We start from the raw sequence: 8,506 nt of genomic DNA on the forward strand, positions 1-8,506 counted from the left end.
TGAGGTGATTTTCAGGAGATATTTCAAGAAAAATATTGGGGTAAGTGTTCCTTATCATATATTGATTATAATTCATGATTCCATACTAATTTACATCATGAATCCGTGAATTTATGGAAGAAAAATCAGATTTTTATAGAATCTTCTAAAAACGAAATCTAAGATTTGAAGGTCCATTTGACATCAGAATTTGATAATTTTTATATTGTTGAACTCGTATCGGAATGGATGTTTGGTTTTCATGTGTTTTTTAGGGATTCGAGACGTGGGTTCCATTGTCGATTTTTAAAATTAATTTCGGATTTTAATCCAGAAAATTAGTAAATTCATATGGAATTAATACCTACGATTCGTGTTGAATATATTGAATTGTTTGTGACTAGATTTGAAGCTTTTGGACACGAATTCGCGAAGAAAAGGTGTATTAGAATCTTGAGTTGGTTGCAAAATCGAGGTAAGTGTCATGGTTAACCTTGACTTGAGGGAGTAGGATTTATTTGTCTATTTGCTACGTGATTTAACGTGCGGGTAAAACGTATATGTGAGGTGAGGAGTACTTATGCGTTGTGGTTGAGTCAAATAATGCACGAGTAATTTGTTTCATTTTGAATAATTTCTTATTTAATTAAGATAATCCTGCGTAATTATTATTGATTATTTGATCATTATTCATGAAATTGTTATTGATTTAATTATTGTTGAATATGGTGAGAAAGAGTGTGAAAGCATGAAGGGTGTTGCCGTTCCATTTATATTATTTATAAGAAAAAGTGTAAAAGCACGAAGGGTGATGCCGTGCCATTTTCAGAGAGTGTAAACGCACGAAGGGTGATGACGTGCCATTTTCAGAGAGTGTAAAAGCACGAAGGGTGATGCCATGACAAAAGAGAGTTAAAGCATGAAGGGTGATGCCGTGCTAATTGTTGTTAATTATTTATCGAATTATTGAAGGAATGTGACTAAAGCACGAAGGGTGGTGCCGTGTCATTTTCATTTTATCAATTGCTCATTTTATTGTTGAGGAATTAATTGGCTGCTAAGTGATACTTATCCCACTGAAATTATCATATCAAACTCTTTTGCATGTTCCCTCCCAAATTTTAAATTGTTATTTATTGTATTATTGTTGCTTCGTATTTGTATATACTTGTACAGGTTGTTTACGTACGTGTTTTGTCATAGCCTCATCACTAATTCGTTGAGGTTAGGCTCGACACTTACGGAATACATGGGGTCGGTTGTACTCATACTACACTTTGCACTTCTTGTGCAGATTTTGGAGTTGGTCCCAACGGTGTACATAAACTTGCTCGAATTCAGCTACAAGAGGAGACTTGAGGTATAACTGTATAGTGTCCGCAGTTCTGAAGTCCCCTTCTATCTTATCTTAGATGTGTATTATTCTAGTAGCTCATGCCCTTGTGACACCAGATTCGGGGATTTATTTGGATAATTCATTTGTTATGGTTTTCCGCACTTTATTTCAGTAATGGACTTTTGTTTAATTTAATTTGTTTAAAAATGGCTAAGATTATTATAATGTTGGCTTTCCTAGCAAGTGAAATGTTAGGCGCCATCACGGTCCTGAAGGTCAAAATTTCGGGTCGTGACAAGTTGGTATCAGAGCACTAGGTTACTAGGTCTCATGAGTCACAAGCAAGCTTAGTAGAGTCTAAAGGATCGGTACAGAGATGTCTGTACTTATCCTTCAGAGGCTATGAAGTTTAGGAACAATATCACTTCTTTCTTACTCTGTCGTGCAATTTTATTCTATCATCGATGATTGAACTAGTGCTTTAGGACACTCTACAACCGTCTCATAGGCTGGGGGAGGAGCACAAACTCCCACTACTCTCACTCCGGAGCAGATAGCTCCCAGTATCAGGCTCCAGCAGCCCCGCCAGTTGGGGTAGTTCAGCTAGTTGTTGCGGCACAGGCCGGTGATAGGCCCGTCATGTCTTCTGAGGATTTATTGATACTGGATAAGTTTACTAAGCTCTTTCCAGTTCACTTTAGTGGTACACCTTCTGAGGACCCACAAGATTATCTTGACCGCTGCCATGAGGTATTGCAGAACATGGGCATAGTTGAGACCAATAGGGTCGATTTTGCTGTATTCCAGATGACGGGATCCGCGAAGAGGTGGTTGAGAGATTATATGTTGAGCAGACCAGCTGGGTTGCCTGCAATGACTTGGGAGCAATTCTCACAGCTATTTCTAGAGAAGTTCCTCACTATCACATTGAGAGAGGATTACCACAGGCAATCTGAGCGCCTATAGCAGGGCAGTATGACTGTTACTCAGTACGAGACCCGTTTTGTGGATTTAGCCCATCATGTTATCCTTTTACTACCTACTAATGAAGAGAGAGTGAGGAGATTTATTGAGGGACTCATTCACCCTATCAGGCTTTAGATGGCCAAGGAGACCGGAGGTGAGATTTCCTTTCAGGCGGCTGCTAATGTTGCGAGGAGGATCGATATTTTTCTTGCATAATAGAGAGAGCAAGGTTCTGATAAAAGGCCTCATCAATTCGGTGGGTTCAGTGGTGCCTCATCTGGATGCAGGGGTAATTTTGGTAGAGGCCATTTGTCACGCCCCGAAACTCGGAAGGGGAGGCGAGACCGGCACCTGGTGCCTCACCTATCCTTGCGTACCAACTTGTGACTAAAGGAATCTGAACATATAATGTCATACTTTGGCCATGGGCCACATTGCAAGATAATTTGAGAAGCAAAATATAAAACTGATTGGAAACCAACGCTGACTAAACATCAATATAAAGCTGGGCCGGCAAGGCCACCATAACTACTACAGCTGACAAACCAACAAAATATACATACAAGGCCTACAAGCCTAACATACTGCACTAACTGACAGGTTATGTCTACAAGCCTCTGCTGATGGATGTACTGTGATCAGAATAGGGCCCCGACCTACCCATATTCTATATACATATATACACAAGATGTACACAAAACTTCTAGACCCGGCAGCTCAGAAGGACATAGAGCTTACCGATAAAGCTGAACTCGGGCAACACCTACTGAGGAGGTCTACCCGTCTGTCTGTCTGAACCTGCACGAATGAAATGCAGCGTCCCCAGAAAAAGGGACGTCACTACGAAATAACGTACCGAGTATGCAAGGCAATAAAATAACTGAAAGCTGAAACTGAACTGATAATATAATAACTGAAAGTAACTGGGAGTCAAAGATGATCTGGAGATATACTTACTTGTTGATACCGACTCAACTCTCTCAATATAGTAAATAAAATAGATGTCCGGCCCTATAAGTCTCGGAACATGTAACTATTCTGCTGTAATAGGCTTGCTCATAGGCTCTCGGCCATACTAGGCTCTGTACCTCGGCCATGCTGGGCTCGCTCATAGGCGCTCGGCCACAATAGGCTCGATATATAACTTACCATCTGATCAGAGGTTGCCCAATAGGGTCCTGCCCATCGATTATAGCTCGACGGTGGTAAAAGTACTGTAAAACTGTGTATATATATATATATACCCTTTTCTCTCTTGACTGGAAGAAGACAATACTCAATTAAATATAAAGTCCCGATAAGGGAGAATACTGTAACTTATGAGACTAGGATAATGTATATAAATTCGGGAGTATGAACTTCTCTTTATGCCTCGTTATCAAACACATGTAGTTACGAGATCAAGCCAAAATGAAGGAAGGGCTTAACCTTAACATACATGGAGTAGGAAAAAATCCGTATGATATTCTTGAGAAAGATTGTATCGTACTCCCTTAGAATCGCAAAATCTGACGTTGCTTAAGATACTAAGAATTCTCGTTTGAGTTTTTGTTTCAAGAGATTCACGTTACTACCACTTGAACCCTTGTATGAATTGGTTGAAGTCTTAATCCCTCATATTGTAGATATATTCCATCTCTTTAAGTGATTTAGAGGGATGTTTTAAACTTTGGGGGGTGTGGCCCCCACTAAGTGTTGACTAAGCTTTGGCCTAAAGGCCCCTAACATGCCACCTTGTTTTGTGAGTTAAGACTCATTATAAATGCCTCTTTTGGCTGCCACGTTGGGAGGGGAGGTGTTACATTTATCCAAAAATTCACTCCTTTCCCTAATCAACTTATTAATCCTCTACTAATCCAATAATTAACCAATTACCCACACAATTAAGAATTATCTCAAATTACTTAAAATCCTACAAGCTTTTAACACACTTTATACACCTTACTATCATGGTCATGTAGTAGCTTGTATGGCACTAGTCCATAAATACCGGGTACTATAACTCGGATCGTATTTTTTTTCCAAATCGACAATCTTCAACGAAACTCATTTTCTTTGATTTGTTTACCCTTAACCTTCACGGCATTTTACTTATCGCCTATTATAAATAGTATAAATGCTTATAATCTCAAGATAATCTCATCCCCGAGTCTACGTCGATTATTTGAAGACGAAACTTTAACGTATGAAAACGTGAGATGTAACATCCTTCCCTCCTTAGAAATATTCGTCCTCAAATGTTTACTCTTAGAGACTTTGGGAATTTTTTTTTTGCCAGAGTATCTTCCGTACACTAGACTAAAATCAACCTGTACACAGCCAGAAAACATACTATACATGCCACACATGGCCAATGTCTATAAATAGAAACACTTGGCCTCACACAGCTGTCCGTTATAAATTCTGAAAGTCAAAAATAAGAGCTTACCTAATAACCTACTGGCCTGAATAGAGCTGTGCTGAGGTATCCCACCTCGAGCCATATCTTCAGTTTGAAATAAGTGGGGGTATTTAGACTTCATTTCTTCCTCCGCTTCCCACATCATCTCTTCCACATTATTGCTTCTCCATAAGACCTTCACGGAGGATACCTCCTTATTCCGTAGCTTGCGGATTTATCGGTCTAGGATGGCAACCGAAATTTCCTCGTATGACAAGTCCTCTGTAATCTGTACATCATCTATGGTCACCACTCGGGTAGGATCGCCAATGCACTTCCGTAACATAGATATATGAAAAACTGGATGGATAGACTCCAATTCCGAGGGCAATTCTAACTCATAAGCTACTCGGCCCACTCTCTGAATGATCCCATAAGGCCCAATATACCGTAGGCTAAGCTTGCCTTTCTTGCCAAACCTCATCACGCCCTTCATAGGTGACACCTTTGAGACTATCGACTATCACCCATATGGAATCAAACTTACGATGAGAACGAGATAAACCCCTGATAAAGTCTATGTTTATCGTGTCCCATTTCCACGTCGGGATCTCTATAGTCTGCATTAGCCCTCCCATCTTCTGGTACTCTACCTTCACCTGCTGGCAACTAGGACACTGAGCGACAAACTCAGCAATGTTCTTCTTCCTTAATGTCATGATACATATTCGTCGACCCAGGATGAATGGAGTACCACGAATAATGTGCCTCTGACATAATCTTGTCTTTAGCTCTGCCACATCTGGAACACATAAACTACCCTTGTATCTAAGAACCCCATCTCCCTTGAGCTCTAACAACGACTTCACTTGTTGTGGAACTTGCTCTCTTAACTCGACAAACTCTGGGTCCTCGTACTGCCTTTCCTTTACTTCAGCTGTGAGAGATGATTTTGCAATATTTTGGAGTACAACACCACTATTGCCAGGGTATACTAACCGAACCCCCAAACAAGCCAATTGATGAATCTCTCTAGTTAATTGTCTTTTCTCGGCCTCTACATGTGCTAAGCTACCCATAGATCGGTGACTTAAGGCATCTGCTACCACATTAGCTTTGCCTGGATGATAGAGAATGTTAACATCGTAATCTTTCAATAGCTCAAGCCATCGCCTCTGTCACAAATTCAACTCTTTTTGCTTGAAGATATATTGCAGTCTTTTATGATCTGTAAATACATCAACATGAATGCCATATAAATAATGCCGACATATCTTAAGTGCATGGACAACTGCAGCTAACTCGAGGTCGTGGGTTGGATAATTCCGCTCATTCTTCCTTAACTGCCTTGAAGCATATGCAATTACCTTCCCATGTTGCATTAGGACACATCCTCACCCGATACCTGAGACATCACAATACATGGCATAACTATTTGGACCCTCTGGAAGTGTTAGAACTGGCGTTGAGGTCAACCTATTCTTAAGCTCTTAGAAACTCTGCTTCCAAACCTCTGTCCACTGAAACATAGTTTCTTTCTACGTCAACTTCGTCAATAGTGCCGAAAGAGAAGAAAAATCCTCTACGAACCTCCGGTAGTATCCTGCTAAGTGTAGAAAGCTATGAACCTCTGTCGGAGTTGTAGGTCTAGGCCAGGATTTCACAGCCTTAATCTTCTGAGTGTCTGCCTTTATACCTCCATCGGATACAATGTGCCCCAAGAATGCTACAGACTTCAACCAAAACTCACATTTAGAAAACTTAGCATATAATTTACTATCACGGAGGGTTTGGAGTATCGCTCACAGGTGGTCCGCATGCTTATCCTCTGAATGTGAATAAACCAGAATATCATTAATAAATACTATCACGAACAGATCTAAAAATTGCCGGAATAAGCTATTCATCAAGTCCATGAATACGGCAGGTGCATTCATCAACCTGAAGGACATGACAAGGAACTCGAAGTGGCCATATCAGGTCCTGATAGCTGTCTTGGGAATATCTTTCTCCCGAACTCTGACCTGGTGGTACCCCGACCTCAAATCTATCTTTAAAAAGCATCTAGCTCCCTGTAACTGATCAAACAAGTCATCTATCCTTGGAAGTGGATACTTATTCTTAATAGTTACCTTGTTCAACTGCCTATAATCGATACACATCCTCAGCGAGCCGTCTTTCTTCCGTACAAACAATATCGGTGCACCCTAAGGTGAGGTACTAGGCCTGATGAAACGTTTCTCCAGCAAATATTTTAACTGCTCCTTCAACTCCTTCAATTCGGCAGGTGCCATTCTATACGGAGGGATGGATATTGGTTGAGTTTTCGAAATCAAATTGATGCCAAAATCAATCTCTCGCTCTGGAGGAATACTTGGATGTTCATCTAGAAATACATATGCGTACTCTTTGACTACTGGGTTAGACTGAAGTGTAGGTATCTCGGCATCTACATCTCTAACTCGCACAATAAGATAAATTCACCCTTTTGCAATCATTTTCCTCGCCTTCAGATAGGAAATAAACCTACCTCTGGGTGTCACTGTATTACCTACCCATTCAAGGACTGGCTCACCCGAAAAATGAAATCTGGCTGTCTTTGCTCGACAATCAACTGTGGGATAGCAAGCTTCCAACCATCCTATGCCCATGATAGCATCAAAATCCAACATCTCTATCTCAACTAGGTCGGTTGAGGTCTGACGACTACAAACTGTCACCGTACAACCTTGGTAAACCCTTCTAGCAATAATCGATTCTCCGACCGGTGTAGATACCGCAAAAGGATCACTTATTATTTCAGACACTATGCCAAACTTCCCCGCGACAAATGGGGTAATACGCGATAAAGTAGATCCTGGGTCTATCAAAGCATAAGCATCGTGAGAGAAAATGGTCAACATACTTGTCAAAACGTCTGGTGAAGACTCCTAGTCTTGTCGACCCGCTAAAGCATATCTACAATTCTGGTTACCACCTGAACTGGAACCTCTACCTCTATCTCGACCTCTACCCACCGAAGACTGAGACTTCCACCCTGAAGGATACATGGACATAGATGACCCTATTGCTGAATTCGCTGGTTGTGCCATACCCCCCGAATGTCTATTTTGGCAATCTCGCATCATATGCCCCGGACGTCCACATGTATAACAAGCATCGGAACCGGCTCGGTATTTTCCCAAGTATCCTCTACCACAGGTGTCACACCGCGGCGGAAATGACCATGTCTGCCCTGAACCTCATAGTCGCTACAAACCCGACATCCGTGAGCTCTCACCTGGTCCGGACTGAGTATAGCGGTCATACCGGTAACCCTATAACTGAGGTGGCGGAGGCCTAGGTGGCCGTTCGAAGTACTGGGGCCTATAACTACCCTGAGACTGCTCCTGAGACCTGGCAAATCTCATCCTCTTACGTTGTACTGACTCAGTCCTCTCTGTACCCTGCTGCCGACGCCTACCCCTTTCTATATTCTGGGTGAATGCCTGAATCCGGGAGATATCTATAATATCCTGCAATACAGCGGTGGCACATGCCTCGGTCAACTCTGGGGCTAACCCTGCTATAAACCTATGAATATTGTCCCGCATAGTAGCAACTATGGATGGTGCATATCTCGCCAATGAGTCAAAATGGAGACTATACTCTCGAACACTCATATTGCCCTGCTTGAGGGCTAGAAACTGATCGATTCGAGCCTGTTGGATCTCCCGCAGTAAGTACTAGTCAAGGAAGGCATCTGAAAAATTCTCCCAAATAGTTGGAGGTGCATCACGTCCCCTTGACCTCTCCCATCCCTCATACCAAAGGATAGCTATATCTCAGAGTCGAAAAGCTACTAG

The sequence above is a fragment of the Nicotiana tabacum genome, chromosome 12, assembly GCF_000715075.1.
Source record: "Nicotiana tabacum cultivar K326 chromosome 12, ASM71507v2, whole genome shotgun sequence".
Classification (NCBI taxonomy): Eukaryota; Viridiplantae; Streptophyta; class Magnoliopsida; order Solanales; family Solanaceae; genus Nicotiana; species Nicotiana tabacum.